We start from the raw sequence: 16,552 nt of genomic DNA on the forward strand, positions 1-16,552 counted from the left end.
TGTAGTGTTTTGCATCTGGTTTTTAAAATTTTTTCACTTAACATACTGTTTTTGGAGTTATCCATGTTGTAGCATGTATCACTACTTTGTTATTGCTGAATAGTATTCCATTGTATGGATGTATCGCATTGTGTTTAGCCATTTTCTAGTTCATGGATATTCAGAACATTTCCAGTTTTAGGCTATTCTAAATAATGTGTCTATGAATATTGAATATAAATGTTTATATAGACATATATCTCCATTTCTCCTGAGTAGATACCTGGGTGGAATTCCTAGGTCATATGATAAATTTAGGTTTAACTTTTAAAGTAACTTCCAAACTGCTTTCCAAAAGGACTGTACAATTTTATATTCCTGTCAGCAGTATATGAGGGCTCTAGTTTCTCTACAGCCATGTTAACACTTGTTGTTGTTTGCCTTTGATTATGGTCCTTATAATGGGTGTAAATGATAACTTACTCTAGTTTTAATTTGTATTTCCCTAATAACTAATGATGAGCATTTTTCATCTGTTTGTGAGCCATTCATACATCATTTTTGGAGAAATGTATATTCAAATAAAATACACCATCTTAACAGAATAAAGGGTTGAGTTTTAAGAGTTCTTTATATTTTGGACACAAGTCCTTACAAGACATGTATTTTGAAAATATTTTTTCCCAGTCTGTGACTTGTCTTTTCATTATTTTAACGGTGCTTTTCACAGAGCAGGAGTTTTTAATATTAATGAAATCTAACTTATTAATATTTTCTTTCACAGATTATGCTTTGGTATTGTATCTAAAAAGTCATTGTCAAACCCAAAGTCACCTAGATTTTCTCCTGTGTTCTCTAGAAATTTTATAGTTTTGCATTTTACATTTAAGTCTGTCATTCATTTGAGTTATTTTTTTGTGGAAGTTGTAAATCTGTGCCTAGATTCATATTTTTTTTTTGCATGTGGTATCAAGTTGTTCCAGCATCATTTGTTGAAAAGACTATCTATTCTCTATTGTATTACCTTTGGGTTGCCTTTGCTCCTTTGTCGAAGATCAGCTGACTTTATTTATGTGAGCCTATTTCTGAGCTCTCTGTTCTGATCCATCATTTTGTCTATTCTTTTTTCAATACAACACTGCCTTGATTACTGCAGCTTTACAGTAAGTCTTGAAGTTGCATAGTGTTCATTTTCTGATGTTTTCAACATTTTCTTGGCTATTCTGGGTCTTTTGCCTCTCCATATAAACTTTAGAATCAGTTTGTCAATATCCACAAAATAACTTGCTGGGATTTTGATTGGTGTTGTATTGAATCTATAGATCAAGTTGGGAAGAACTGACATCTTGACAGTACTGAGTCTTCCTACCCATGAGCAGGAATTATCTCTTCATTTTTTTAGTTCTTTGATTTCATTCATCAGAGTTTTATAGTTTTCCTCATATAGATCTTGTACATATTTTGTTAAATTTATACCTAAGTATTTCATTCTTGGGGGTGATAATGTAAATGGTATTGTGTTTTTAAAATTCAACTTGTTTTTTGCTGGTATACAAAAAGTCAATGAATTTTGTATATTAACCTTGTATCCTGAAAACTTGCTATAATCACTTTTTTTTGTAGGTATTCTTTATCAAATTGAGGAAGTTCCCTTTTATTTCTAGTTTACTGAGAGTTGTTATCATGAATGGGTATTGGATTTTGTTAAATGCTTTTTCTGCATCTATTGATATGATCATGTAATTTTTCATCTTCAGCCTGTTGACACAATGAATTACATTAATTAATTTTCAAATGTTGAATCAGCCTTGCATACCTGGGATAAATCTCACCTAGTTGTGGTGTTTAATTACTTTTATACATTGTTGAATTTGATTTGCTAATATTTTTTTGAGAATTTTTACATCTGTATTCATGAGAGACATTGGTATAATTTCTCTTTCTTGTCATGTCTTTATCTGATTTTGCTTTTAGGGTAATGATGACCTCATAGAATGAGTTAGGAAGTATTCACGCTGTTTCTATTTTGGGGAAGAGAATGTGGAGAATTGGCAGTTTCTTCTTTAAATTTGATAGAATTGACCTGAGAAATCATGTGGGCCTGGTGTGTTCTTTTTTTGGAAGGTTATTAATTATTGATTCAATTTCTTTAGTAGATATAGGCCTCCTCAGATTATCTATATCTACTTGTGTGGGTTTCAGTAGGTTGTGTCTTTTAAGAAATTGGTTTATTTTGTCTAAGTCATCACATTTCTGAGCATAGAGTTGTTCAGAATATTCTTTTATTACCCTTTTAATGTCTGTGGGGTCAGAAATGATGGTCTGTCTTTCATTTCTGATATTAGTGATTTGTGTCTTTTTTCTTTATTTCTTGGTTTGCCTGACTGACACTATCAATTTCATTCATCTTTTCAAAGAATAAGTTTTTGGTATCATTAATTTTCTCTTTTGTTTTCTGGTTTTCAATTCCATTAATTTCTGTGCTTCTTTTTATTATTTCTTTTCACCTATTTGGTTTAAGTTTATGTCACTATTATTCCTCTAGATGGTGGCAGCTTAGATTATTGATTTTATATCTTTTTTCTTGTCTAATATATGCATTCAATATTATAATTTCCCTCTAGGCCTGCTTTTGCAGTACCTCACACATTTGGATAAGTTGTATCTATATTTTCATTTAGTTCAAACTGTATTTTAAAAATTGAGTCTTCTACTTTGACTTAGTTAGAAGTATGTTGTTTAGTCTCTAAATATTTTGAGATTTTCCAGTTATCTTTCTGTTACTGATTTCTAGTTCAATTCCTTTGTGGGTTGAGAGCATATTTTTTATGATATCTCTTTTAAAAAATTTTAACTGTGTTTTATGGTCTGGAATGTGGTCTGTCTTGATGAATGTCCCATGTGAGCTTGAGAAGTATATGCATACTGCTGTTGTTGGATGAAGTATTCTGTAAATGTCAATTAAGTCAAGTTGATTGATGGTGCTGTTCTGTTCAACTATATTTTTACTGACTTTCTGTCTGCTGGTTCTGTCAATTGTTGATTGAGATATGTGGGAAGTCTCAAAAGTAATAGTGGACTTAATCCTTTCTCCTTGTAGTTCTATCTGATTTTGTTTCACATATTTTACGCTCTGTTGTTAAGCACATAAACATTAAGGATTACTATGTCTTCTTGGAGAATTGACTTTATCATTCTTTATCATACAGAATTGACTCTTTATCACTTATAATTTTCCTTTTCTTGAAGTCTGCTTTTTCTGAAACAATATTGTTACGCAGGTGTTCTTTTGATCAGTGTTAGTATGACATATCTTTTTCCATTTCTTTACTTCTAATCTATCTTGTCTTTATATTTAAAGTGGATTTTTTGTAGACAATGTACATTTGTGGGGTTTTATTTTCTGCTCTAAATTTACTCTGTCAGTCTCCGTCTTTAAATTGGTGCATTTATTTGTAACTGTTTCCTGTTAAAATTCTGTTTATTCCACTTATTCTTTGTTTCTTTCTTATCCACCTTTCTTTATCTTGCCTTCTCTGTTTTTTTTTTTTTTTTAATTTATTTATTTATCTATTCATGGCTGTGTTGGGTCTTCGTTTCTGTGCGAGGGCTTTCTCTAGTTGCGGCAAGCGGGGGCCACTCTTCATCGCGGTGCGTGGGCCTCTCACTATCGCGGCCTCTCTTGTTGCGGAGCACAGGCTCCAGACGCGCAGGCTTAGCAATTGTGGCTCACGGGCCCAGCTGCTCTGCGGCACGTGGGATCCTCCCAGACCAGGGCTCGAACCCGTGTCCCCTGCATTGGCAGGCAGATTCTCAACCACTGCGCCACCAGGGAAGCCCGCCTTCTCTGGTTTTAATTGAACATTTTATGAAATTGCATTTCTTCTTCTCTATTTTTTTATTCATTGAAGTACAGTTGACTTACAATATTATATTAGTTTCAGGTGTGTGACATTGGATTCAATATTTTTAGAGGTTACACACCATGCAAAGTTATTATAAAATACTGACAGTATACATCACATCCCTATGAATTACTTATTTTATAACCGGTAGTTTGTACTTTTTAATCCCTTTCACTTATTTCATTACTTTCCCCCCATCCCTACTTCTCTCTCTTTTGGCAACCAATAATTTATTCTTTGTATCTTTGTGTTTGTTTTGTAATATGTTTTTTAGAAGAGTATAGTTGCTTTACAGTGTTCTGTTAGTTTCTGCTGTACAGCAAGGTGAATCAGCTATACATATACATATATCCCCTCTTCCTTGGATTTCCTTCCCATTAGGTCACCACAGAGCATTGAGTATAGTTCCCTGTGCTATACAGTCTGTTCTCATTAGTTATCTATTTTATACATAGTAGTGTATATATGTCAATCCCAGTCTCCCAATTCATCCCACCCCACCTTTCCCTGTGGGTATCCATATGTTTGTCTCTACACCTGTGTCTCTATTTCTGTTTTGCAAATAAGTTCATCTATACAATTTTTCTAGATTCCACATATATGTGTTAATATATGATATTTGTTTTTTTCTTTCTGACTTACTTCATTCTGTATGACAGTCTCTAGGTCCATCCACATCTCTGGAAATGGCACACTCTTTTTTATGGCTGAGTAATATTCCATTGTATATATGTACCACATCTTTTTTATCCATTCCTCTGTTGATGGACATTTAGGTTGCTTCCATGTCCTGGCTATTGTAAATAGTGCTGCGATGAATATTGGGGTGCATGTATCTTTTTGAATTATGGTTTTCTCCAGGTATATGCCCAGCAGTGGGATTGTTGGGTAATATGGTAATTCCATTTATAGTTTTTTAAGGAACCTCCATACTGTTCTCCATAGTGGCTGTATTAATTTACATTCCCACCAACAGCGCAAGAGGGTTCCCTTTTCTCCACACCCTCTCCAGCATTTATTATTTGTAGACTTTTTGATGATGGTCATTCTGACTGGTGTGAGGTGATACCTCATTGTAGTTTTGATTTGCATTTGTCTAATAATTACTGATGTTGAGCATCTTTTCATGTGTTTGTTGGTCATCTGTATATCTTCTCTGGAGAAATGTCAATTGCTTAGCATACCAATTCCACTTCTTTTAAAAAAAAGTTTAATAGTCACTCTAGAGTTTAAAATATACATTTACAACTAATCTAAAGTCCACTTTCAAATAACCCATACAACTCTGTGGGTAGTCTGTATCTTATAACAAAGTATTCCCAATTTCTCCCTTCTGTTTTTTACAATGTTGCAATCATTCACTTCACTAGTTCATAACCACCCAATTAACTAGTTTTAACCACCCAATTAATTGTTGCTATTATTTTGAACACTTATCTGTTAGATCAATTAAGAGTAAAGAAAATAAAATATTTAATTCATTTATTTCTTCTCTAATGTTCTTCTTTCTTTATGGAGATCTGAGTTTCCTATATATATGATGTTTATTTCCTCTGAAGAACTTCCTTTAACTTTTTCTGTGATGCAGTTCTACTGAAGATAAATTCCCTCAGTTTTTGTTTGTCTGAGGAAGTCTTTAATTCTCCTCCTCTTTTGAATGATAATTTGGCTGGATACAGAATTGTAGGTTTGTGATTTTATTTCTTCCAACATGTTAAATATTTCAGTCCACTCTCTTTGCTAACATAGTTTCTGAAGAGATGTTCAGTATAATTCTTATCCTTTTCCTCTATTGATAAGGTGTTCTTTTCCTTTTGGCTTTTGCTTCTTTCAAGATTTTCTTTTAGGTTTTCTGCATTTTGATATGATATGTCTAGGCATAGTGTTTGTGTTTTTTTTCCCCCCCTCCTGTATTTATCTTGCTGGGTATTCTTTGAGTTTCTTGGATCTGTGTTTGGTCATCTTGGTTTGATGTCTGTCATTAACTTTGGAGAGTTCCCAGTCATCATTCAAATATTTCTAATGCTCGTTTCTGTCTTTCTTCTCCTCTGGTAATCCCATTACACATTTAGTACAGCTTTTCTAATTGTCCCACTGTTCTTGCATATCTTGTTTCATACTGGTTTTGTTTGTCTGTTTTGTTTTCTTTCCTTTTTGAACTTCAATTTTGGAAACTTCTACTGACCTATTTTCAAACTCACTGATTCTTTCCTCTGCCATGTTCCATGCACATTCAACCTTTGATGAGTCCATCAAAGACATTTCTTCATTTCTCTGACAGTGTTTTCATTTTCTAGCATTTTCTCTTGATTCTTTCTTAGAACTTTTATCTTTCTGCCTACATTACCCATCTTTTCTTGCACGCTGTCCAATTTTTCCATTACAGTCCTTACCATATTAATTGTAGTTATTTTAAATTCTTTGTCTGATAATTAAAATTTCTCTGCCCTAGCTGAGTTAGTTTCTGATGCTTGCTTTGTGTCTTCAGGCTGATCTTTCCTTGCCTTTTAGTATGCCTTGTAATTTTTTATTGAAATCCAGACATAATGTATTAGAAACTGAAGTACATAGGTCTTTAGTGTGATGTTTTGTATTTATCTGGCTAGGAGTTAGGCTGTGTTTAATGTTTGCTGTAGCTATAGTGTAAGATGCTTCAATTTACTCTGGTATCCTTGTTTTTGTCTCTCCTGTTGTCTTCGGGTTTCCCTAGAAACTCCTTACATAGAGTCTATGTCTTGCCGCTCACCCGGTTGTAATTTACCGTTATTATACTGCATCCCTATTGATGTGGTAGTAAGGTATTAGGGAGGGGAAGCATTCTGTACTCTCATGATTAAATCTCCATTTATAAAAAGGGCCAGAATTCCTGCACTGTGACCTTCAGAAGAAGTTTTATTTTTTTCATTTTTTTTTTCCCCTAGATCTCTGTGTGAGACAGGGAGGCTGTGGGGATTAGAGTTGGCTCATTGCTCTTCTGGAGATAAAGTTCTAGTGAATTAGTTTTCCTTGAGGGCAGGGCTTCGTTTTGGAGAACAGAACCCGCTGGTTGTATCTTAACATGGTTATTTTTTTCTCTTATCTTCCCCAAAGTACATGGACATTTTCCCCCCAGTTTTCACAAGTGGGAATCTGGTGAGGTTTTTGGAGGTAAAACTTACGGATGTACAGAGGCTCCCTGAGGACTGGGCCCTCAGGAGTTTTAACTCTAAAGCTAGTCAACACTCAACCTCCAGAAATGTGTCATTTACAGTTTTTAGTGTTCCTGCCAGTTTCTGGCTCTAGCAGCTTCTGCTCCTGGTAAGCTGTTATTCTCTTTGTTCTATTTCTCCAGTTTTCAGGGCAGTAGTTTGCCCTGTGACCTCAATTCTCTGATAAATCTAAGGAGAGCTGTTGATTTTTAGTTTTTTAGCTTTCTTCTTGTTATGAGGATGGGAGTTACAACTTATAATCTCTTCACATGTTGGAATGGACACTGGAAATGCCAGTTATTGTTATACATTACAACTCCAGAATTTCCTTTTTTAAAAACAGTATTTATTTCTTTATTGGTAGTCTCTATTTGATGAGCCACTTTATCATATTTCCCTTTAATTTATAGAAGTGATTTTTTTTTTTGTTCCTTGAACCTGTTTGTGATATCCGCTTTGGTGTCTTTTTGTGCTAATGCGACATCTAGGTCCCCTAGTCGACCATTTCTTTTGACTGCTTTTTTCCTTGTGAAGGGGAAACACTTTTGTGGTTTTTTGCATATACTATAAGTTTTTATTTGAAAACTGGACATTTTAGGTAATATATATCATAGCAAATGTGAGTTTGATCCTTCTCTGATATTGTTTCTGTTTATTGTTAACGATTTGTTTGGGCTAATTCTGTGGAGTCTATCTTCCCCCACTGTTTGTGACCTTTGATGTCTCTGTGAAGTGTTTCTTTTTCCTTATTACTTTTATTTTCAAGCCTGACTTCATAGGGGTTGCTCCCATGTCAGAATTGTTTAGTGGTAACTGAATAATTGAAAGTGTTCTCATCTACCTCGAGCTATTAAGTTTCTGCCCTTGTTCATGGATGTGTGTGTAAGTTGGGAGACACATGTAAACTTCAGACAGTTTACTTGTTGTTCCTGGCTTTTACCTTCTGCTAGCACAAGTCCTCGCATTCACCCAGGGACAAACAGATAGCTGCCTTTTCCAGTCTCTCCTAAGAACGTGTGCAGCCTTGTCCGTGCACACTGCCTTCGGAACCACCAGGGCTATGTGGAGACCTATCAAGGCCTACTCTGGCTGTCTCATTTCCTGATAAATGTATGCCTAGTCTGATGGCCACAACCTCAGGCTAGCTGACATTGGTCTTTCTTATTTGTCACTAAAATCGCTACTGTTTCTGACAATGTGTGTGGGGATTTTTCCATATTCTGATGAATATCAAGTTAGCCCTTAGCCTTCCTGGCTGAGGAGGTGCTGGTTTTCATGGCTTACACCAACCTAGAACATAGCTGGGCACAAATACAGAGCTGGGGTGGGTGGCCACGCTGGAATCATAGCAACGCTGGGATAAAACACCACGGTGAAATTCTTACCTGAATTGCTTCAACATACATGTTGAAAAAACTACTACTACTACCACACAAGCTTTTCTTGTGTAGACACACCTCAATTTATCTTGTGCCTTTGTCCTATTTTCAGAGTCCTGAAATTTTTGTTTTTGACAGTTTCGTCCCATTTTATCATTGCCTTTTGGAGTGAGGTTTTGGAGTTACTCTACCATTCAGGACTATTTTATGGTTCTTATGTCCCAGGGGAGGTTGTGGAATGGGAATTTAGCAAGGTGCTATTTGACACGTTACTGTGAATATCTAGTTCACCCCTGCCTTCATTGGAGTCGGAGGGATTTAACGTTACGCAGGTGTTGGACTTCACCTGGTCAGGTTCTCAGAAGGTATTGGGACAGGAGAACAAAGGATGCTGATGAGAGATCAGTCCAGGTGATTCACCTTGAGACCAATACTGGCTATGAATGGAAAAGAAGTGATGACAATGCTGACGGCCAGAGGGACTGAAAGAGGAAGGTTCTGGAAGTGAGTTTGAAGTAAGAACAGTATTTGTCTTGAAGTCCTGAGTGAGTTGGAAGTCATTAGGAATTTGGGGTCAGAGGTTGCGCCTGAGTAGTTGTGGATTGGAAGACTCAGAGGAGCCAGTTATCTGCTGCTAACCTGTCTTCCTAGGACCCTCAGACTGACCATGACAAGCATCCAGTTTAGTCGACTGCTGGGGAAACTGGAATAGCCACACGACTGAAAAAGAATCACCAACAGCGAACGGAGTCCAGTCCTAGAATTTGACTACTAAGGCTTTACTTCCAGCTTTCCCTTCACAAATCAGTAAAAACAACAAACACCAACAAAAGAAGAAACAATTTGCTCTCCAGCCTCACGGACTTAATAGTCTAGTCTTCCTCTGAGCCATCAGGCAGGTTCTGTGGCCTCTTCTACCCCTTGGGATCTAGTTCATTTCTTTGACCCCAGTGGCTCTTACTGCAATGGGCACCCTGTGTATGACAAAGCAGGAGGGAAGATTCGGACCAAGATAAAAGGATTAATCTTGTTAGAAAATTTGACAAGATAGTTATTAAAAATATGATGGCTAGGAAGTGCATAACTTGAAGAGACTATTTCAGTATATTGCCCCTCAAAACTATTTCTTTTTTAAAGTCAGTTCACTTGGGATTTTAAATAAGTGGTTGATTTAATCCATTTGACCAAATTGTTTATCATCAAGACATTCCTCCTGCTCTATTTTTCACCACTCAACAAGCTGACCTGGCATGAACAGGTGTTGCTGTGGGGCAGATGGGTCCCCTGTGCTTATACCCTTGGTACCTAATTCATTTCCCTTACTCATTGTTGATTATTCTAGTACATGAAGCAAGGCTATGGAACTCATGTCTGATTTTTCTTTTCTGTGAAAAAATACTTGGTTTGTCATTAATGAACTTGGTCAATGGCTCCCTAATGAATTCAGGCTTTATGGACTCTGATTCCATGTTACTTGAGCTTTTGGAAGAAAATTAAAAGTTTTTAAACCTGTTTTTCTTTTGCATTGATTTCTATGGCAACTAGTTTAATTATAGATCATTAACTACCTCACTTCAATTCTAGTTCCATCAAAGTTTCTTTATTTTTTAATTGGAAAATTTTCTCATGGAATAAATGTCTCCTGAAAGATTCTTATTCTGCCCATCATGGCTTCTGATGGTGGGGGCTGAAGCCTAATCAGAAATAACTGACCATGAAATACCGGTATTTTTTTTAACAACTGATGGAATAGTTTAATTTTAAAAAGACGTTTTCTAAGGCATGCGTTTAAAAATAATTAAATAACTTATTACCTATCTTACACGCCCACACACACACACACACACACACGCTATGAAAGGCATGTGCCATTTATAAGAGAATAATGAAAACTTTTGTTTTATGTTAGATTGAAGCAGGTACTTGGAACACTGCAGTGAAAATGGAGATTTTGGACATGTGTGTGTATGTGTGTACATTTAACTGCCATGCTTAGAATTACATGAACCATATCCTCCTACTCCTAAACAGATTTCTTTTTCATCTTCATCTGAGAAACAGCATTTCTTAGTCCATCTTCTTATGGAATTCTTTTTTTTTTTTCATTTATTTTTGGCTGCTTTGGGTCTTCGTTGCTGCATGCGGGCTTTCTCTAGTTACAGTGAGCAGGGGCTACTCTTCGTTGCGGTGCACCAGCTTCTCTTTCGGTGGCTTCTCTTGTTGTGGAGCACGGGCTCTAGGTGCACAGGCTCAGTAGTTGTGGCTCATGGGCTCTAGAGCGCAGGCTCAGTAGTTGTGGCGCATGGGCTTAGTTGCTCCGCGTCATGTGGGGTCTTCCCGGACCAGGGATCAAACCCACGTCCCCTGCATTGACAGGCGGATTCTTAACCACTGTGCCACTAGGGAAGTCCCATGTGGAATTCTGATACCACCCTCTTGCTGCATCATCCCCAAATTCAAGGACAACATCTTTTCCTAGTGTTAGAAATTCAAATGCACAAGTACTAGCAGTTCAAACTTCTACAATTGTGATAAATAAGTAACGCACTATTTCACAAGCCCCCTGGCTGGTGCAGCCAGCCCCAAGAACCCCCCTTTGGTGTGTCTCACCCCGGGTGCCCTTACTGCTGGCCCTCCCACTCAGCTCTGTGTGCTCCCAGGACTGGGGAAGTAGCAGGAACAGCCAGCCCTTGCAGCCCTCTTCCTTCAGTCTCCCCCCGGATCGTCTCAGTTAATGCTTCAACTTCTTATTTTAGCTCTTCTTACTGTATTCTCTCAGTCTTGGAATGATTTACAACTTTCCCCTGTAATGTTTATTATGGTTCTTTCCAGCAGTGCAATCCCTATCTCTCCTTATAGAGGAAACGTCTTTACTACTCACTTTGACCTTGAGAAATGTCACTGACTTCCTACGTGATTTTGCCTACCGCCGTCGTTTCCATCCTGTCTCTACCTGGTTGAATTCATTTAAATTGTTTCACTGTGTAAGAGTGATTGGGGACACTAATGGATGCAGGGTGTGGAGAGAATCTATCTTACTATGTGTGGGCAAAGAACATTTTAAATGGACATAGATAAACTATTTGATTCAGAAGATTTGCCTTTTGGGGAGTGCACAGTGACTTTGGTAGATAAATATTCTGTTAAAGATGGTATGTCTTTGTACCTTTCATAGAGCTTCCAGGTGGGACATAGGATGAATTATTCTCGTCATTAACAAGGAAAGTCCTCTTCCATAGAGTGCTAAGAATACTGATATTAAATTTGAGAGAAACGCATACAACCTAGTTCAAATGACAAGAGGAAAAGAAATATGTTGCGTACGATTGTCCTTCAATCAAGACCTCTTTCTTCACTTGCAAAATAGCAGGGTTGGATTTGACCAATTGTTTGGTTTTTTTTTTTTCTTTAACTTTTTAATAAAACTTTGGGACCATTTGTTAAATGGAAATATTGCTCTTAAACTTAATGGCTGGGCTTCCCTGGTGGCGCAGTGGTTAAGAATCCCCCTGCCAATGCAGGGGACATGGGTTTGAGCCCTGATCTGGGAAGATCCCACATGCCACGGAGCAACGAAGCCCGTGCACCACAACGACTGAGCCTGTGCTCTAGAACCCACGAGCCACATCTACTGAGCCCACGTGCCATAACTATTAAAGCCCATGTGCCTAGAGCCCATGCTCCACAACAGGAGAAGCCATCACAATGAGAAGCCCGTGCACTGCAACAAAGAGTAGCCCCCGCTTGCAGCAACTAGAGAAAGCCCGTGCGCAGCAAAGAAGACCCAAGGCAGCCAAAATAAATAAATAAATAAATAAACTTAATGGCTATGTGGCAGTTTTAAAATATTGCCTCACATTCTTTGACAATATTTTCATTGAGATTAAGATCTCTGTCCCCTTCCCTTGAGTTTGAGCCGGTTTGTGATAGCTTCAACCAGTAGAGTATGGTAGAAGAGACACGATGTAACTTCTGAAGCCAAGTCATAAAGTCCATGCAGCTTCTGCCTTGTTCTCTGGGACACTTGCTCTGGAGGCTGTGACCTTACCAGGGTAAGAAGCCCTGCTACCCTGAAGCCACCATACTGTGTGGAAGTCCAAGCCACATGCAGAGGCTGTTACAGAGATGCTAGTTCATAGTCTCCATCAGCAGTCCTGGTCCAGGCTCTGGGATCCCATCCCCCATCCACTTGAGTCACCCCCAGCCATGCGAGTCTTCATGGCTGAGGCCCCAAACATCATAGACCAGAGACATGCCATCCCTGCTACACCCTGTCTGGATTCCTAAGACTCACAGAATCTGTGAGCATAGTAAAGTTGGTGGGTTTTTTAAAAAATTATGTTGAATTTTGGAGTGGGTTAGTTAAGCTGCATTATATGACCAGAGCAAAATTATAGAGATTATATTGGACTTTCTTAGGCTGAAGTAAAGGACCTATGGAATTCTGGAAATTGCTACCCTGAAAACTGCTTATGATATCTGGCAACCATGAGAAAAATAGGGCTAATTGTGGCCTTTTGTGAGTTCATCATAACCTATGTGACCTGGGAGACAGATTCCAAATATTTCAAAATGTTGATTGTTAATACTAAACATTCCCTGGAAATATAGTATGATTCTAAAAGACCTTTGATGGGAAAGCTCAACATTTAAAATTACTTCCTGTGATCCGAGGTTTTAGAAGGCACAATTCTGCATGGGTAGTTTGGGGTATTTTTGAGGACCCTTCTTATTCTAGTGGAACTTTCCACTTTGTTATTAACTTCATGTTTCAGTGTCAATAGGAGCATTCTGTCGAATTTCTCTACAAATCCATTCACATCCAGAAAAATGCCACTTTATTTATAACTTCTGCTTAGAACTTAATATTTAGAAGAATTCAGTGACATTTTCATAGTAAAATGACATGAGGCCAATAAAATATTATAGAGGCAGAAAAAGTTCAAACACATTTCATTCATTTCCATTGATGACACTTGTATGTCACACCGGAGGATGGTAAGCCAATTAATTAAAATCAAGAAGAGCAAAAACTAGACAGTGTCTGAAGAAAGGCAAAACTGTAGATTCCTCTTGGGAACCCAAGACTCTTCTCTTGCTTTCCTTTCCCCCTTGGTATGACATAAAATCTTCCTTCTCAGTTATTGAGGCAGAAAATATCATTGCTGAAAATCCAGAAGGAAGCCAACAGTGGACCTTGTGGCTGTTTTTTTGTTTGTTTTTTTTTTTACATTTGTCTAACAGACCAAGGCATATTTTGAAAATGGAGGAGAGGGTACATGGGGTGGTGTTGGTGATCTGATGGATGAAAGATGCATTGGACCAAATATGCCACCTTTAGTTCTGTTGAGACAGTCTCTTTAATTCTGTGTTTTAGTTTTCTGAGAGTATTTTAACTCAGTGCTTCCCAAGTTTTATGTGCATAACAGTCTTCTTTGGATCATGTTAAAATGCAGATTCTGACTCAGTAGGTTGGGGCCTTAGTTCAGTGGGGCCTAAGATTCTGCATTTCCAGTGATCCCAAGATGACACCCAGGACCACACTTAGAGTAGCAAGTGTGTCTATAACTAGTTGCAGAAACTGGCAGCCGGATGTGGCAGCCTTAACTCAGACTTTCATTAAAAAAGTTGAATTTCAGTGTAAATGCAAAACCTGCACATAGTGTTTAAATTACTCAAATCAGTGAGTACTTAAATTTAGTACTCAGTCCCTAAGTGCCTCTGCAACTTTCTTGTAAGGGATCCACTTCTGAAAAAACTGACATTTCTGGGGAATTCCCTGGTGGTCCAGTGATTAGAACTTGGCACTTTCACTGCTGTGGGCCCGGGTTCAATCCCTGGTCAGGGAAATAAGATCCCGCAAGCCAGATGTAATGCCATGTCGTGTGGCCAAAGAAAAAAAATCTGAAAATGACATTTCTTCTGAAGATCTGGGTGTTGTTATAGCTCAGGGGGGTACCAAAATTTTTGTATTTTATTTTATACAAAAATTCAAGGCAGTAGCTCCATGCAGACACAAACTGAAAGTTTGCATGTGACTCTTCTCCTTTAGCTATATATCCCAGAATCAAGGTGCATATTTCCAAGGCAATTAAAAAAACTGGTTATGCTTCTTCCTAACCAATTATATTTTGGAAGTGGAGTCACTGATTTAAAATTTCAGTGCCACATAGTTTTGACATTTTATTTTCAAAGAGAATTTGAGGTGGCAGATATAATCCTGGGATGGATTATCAAAGAAACATTTACCCAGTAGAGTCTTCTAATATAGTAAAATTATTAGCATATATAAAGGTTCGTAGATCATAGAAACAGGGTTCTGAACCAGCGTAATTTTTTCTCCCTCAAGGAAGTTGAGCTGTAGTTTGATAACTTTGATTGACATCCTGTGAATGAATAACATTCGAAACATAGTTATATTTCATAGAGGCTTATTTTTTCCTGAAATACAATGAATAAAGAGATGTGAAATAAGATTTTGATAATCTGACTTTCAGAGACATTAGTATGATATCAAAATAGTGTTTTATTTTCAGTATTTTTCACGGATCTACGCATACATGCTCTATAACATGTATATAATCTTTCTAGTAGGAGGTCGGAGGAGCTTGGCTGAAAAAAATCCAATGTCTGAAATGTCTGGGGTGTTGGGCAGCACATTAATCCCACAGCCAACCTGCTTTCTGAAATAATCTCACGTAGTTAAGCAAGTCTTTAATTAGTCGTTACAGATGTTTTTGATGTCTTTGAACTCCCTTTCAGAGACACAGTTACAGCCCATTAATAATGTACCTGTAGCCGGAAATATTTTACGTAGTTATCTGTGTAGTGTGACAAGTTGGGGAAAGGGACAGATTTGTTGAAGAACTGATGCTGTGTTATATCTCCAGCTGTGACTAGAAAGCTGATCTCACACTTTATTACAGAAAAGAGAACGGAAGTAATAGGGTTCACAAAAGGCTGCCACATAGGATGCCCATGGCGACGGAATCACACCAAAGGGTATCTGCCCTAACCCTGCCCCTGCAGCAGGTAACAGGGGGATTAAGGAGATAATATATGTAAAGGGCTTTGATCTCTTTGGGAGAAGTGGCTGTGCAAACTCAAAGCTTTATATTATTGTTATGACTTTTCCTCTAACCTATGATTTTTTCCACATTATGCAAGCTTGTCAATTACCCACCTGTGTCCTGTTCACGCCACCATGATTTTATTTCTCATTTTTAAAGTTTATGCTTCTAATTGAGAGACATTGCTGTTTTTCCAGATTCATCCTGGCAGATTAATACCCAACAAGAAAGTGCTGCTGTCAATGGGCATCTGAATTACGTGTTTAAAATTGCCTTTGATGGCAAGGATGCCAAATTATGCGCTTCACGAAAACCGTTTTGTGCTTATTTGCTAGCTGTGTGAAAAACCGCAGATGTTTGATATCATCTTTTACTGCGTTTGTTTGGTAAATGAAATCTTAAATACATTTTACCTCTTTGAAATTCATCTTCTGATGCCATTTAGAGAACATTAAAAGAAAATTAAAAAAGAAAAGACAGTATCACTGAAATTTAGCCCCTAGAAAAGTCAACTTTTCAAGTCAGAATCTGTTTCTGAGTCATTCTTTAGGCTGCAGAGCCTTCTAATGGTGTAGCTGGAGCAGATGACAGACTTGAGCTGTAAGGGGTACGAGTGGGGAGCATGTTGCCTTCCAAGAACCTCAGTTCAGTGAGAAAGCGAATCCAGAAGATGAATCCGTCCGTAAGCTACCAGTGGAACACATAGCACTGTTCTTTCTTTAAAAACTTTTTTGGAGTATAGTTGGTTTACAATGTGTTTCTGCTGTCCAGCAAAGTGATTCAATTATACATATACATATATCCAGTCTTTTTTAGATTCTTTTCCCATATAGGTCATTACAGAGTATTGAGTAGAGGTCCCTGTGCTATACAGCAGGTCCTTATCAGTTATCTATTTTATATAGAGTAGTGTGTATATGTCAATCCCAATCTCCCAATTTACCCTTCCCCCCGCCCTTTCCCCACTGGGAACCATAAGTTTGTTTTCTACATCTGTAACTCTATTTCTGTTTTGTAAATAAGTTCATTTG

At 37.6% G+C, this 16,552-nt stretch overlaps 1 long non-coding RNA gene across 1 annotated transcript; it reads right to left on the reverse strand.

Annotated features, from left to right (window-relative positions):
- Positions 1–2,327: 2,327 nt before the first annotated feature.
- LOC309660318 lies at positions 2,328–10,574 on the reverse strand. The gene is made up of 2 exons (XR_014263337.1): positions 3,822–10,574; positions 2,328–3,510 (listed from the first exon to the last, which is right to left on the reverse strand). It is a non-coding gene; the product is annotated as an uncharacterized lncRNA (long non-coding RNA).
- Positions 10,575–16,552: the final 5,978 nt, after the last annotated feature.

Source organism: Balaenoptera physalus (genome assembly GCF_965194825.1).
Source record: "Balaenoptera physalus genome assembly, chromosome: 4".
Taxonomy (NCBI): domain Eukaryota; kingdom Metazoa; phylum Chordata; class Mammalia; order Artiodactyla; family Balaenopteridae; genus Balaenoptera; species Balaenoptera physalus.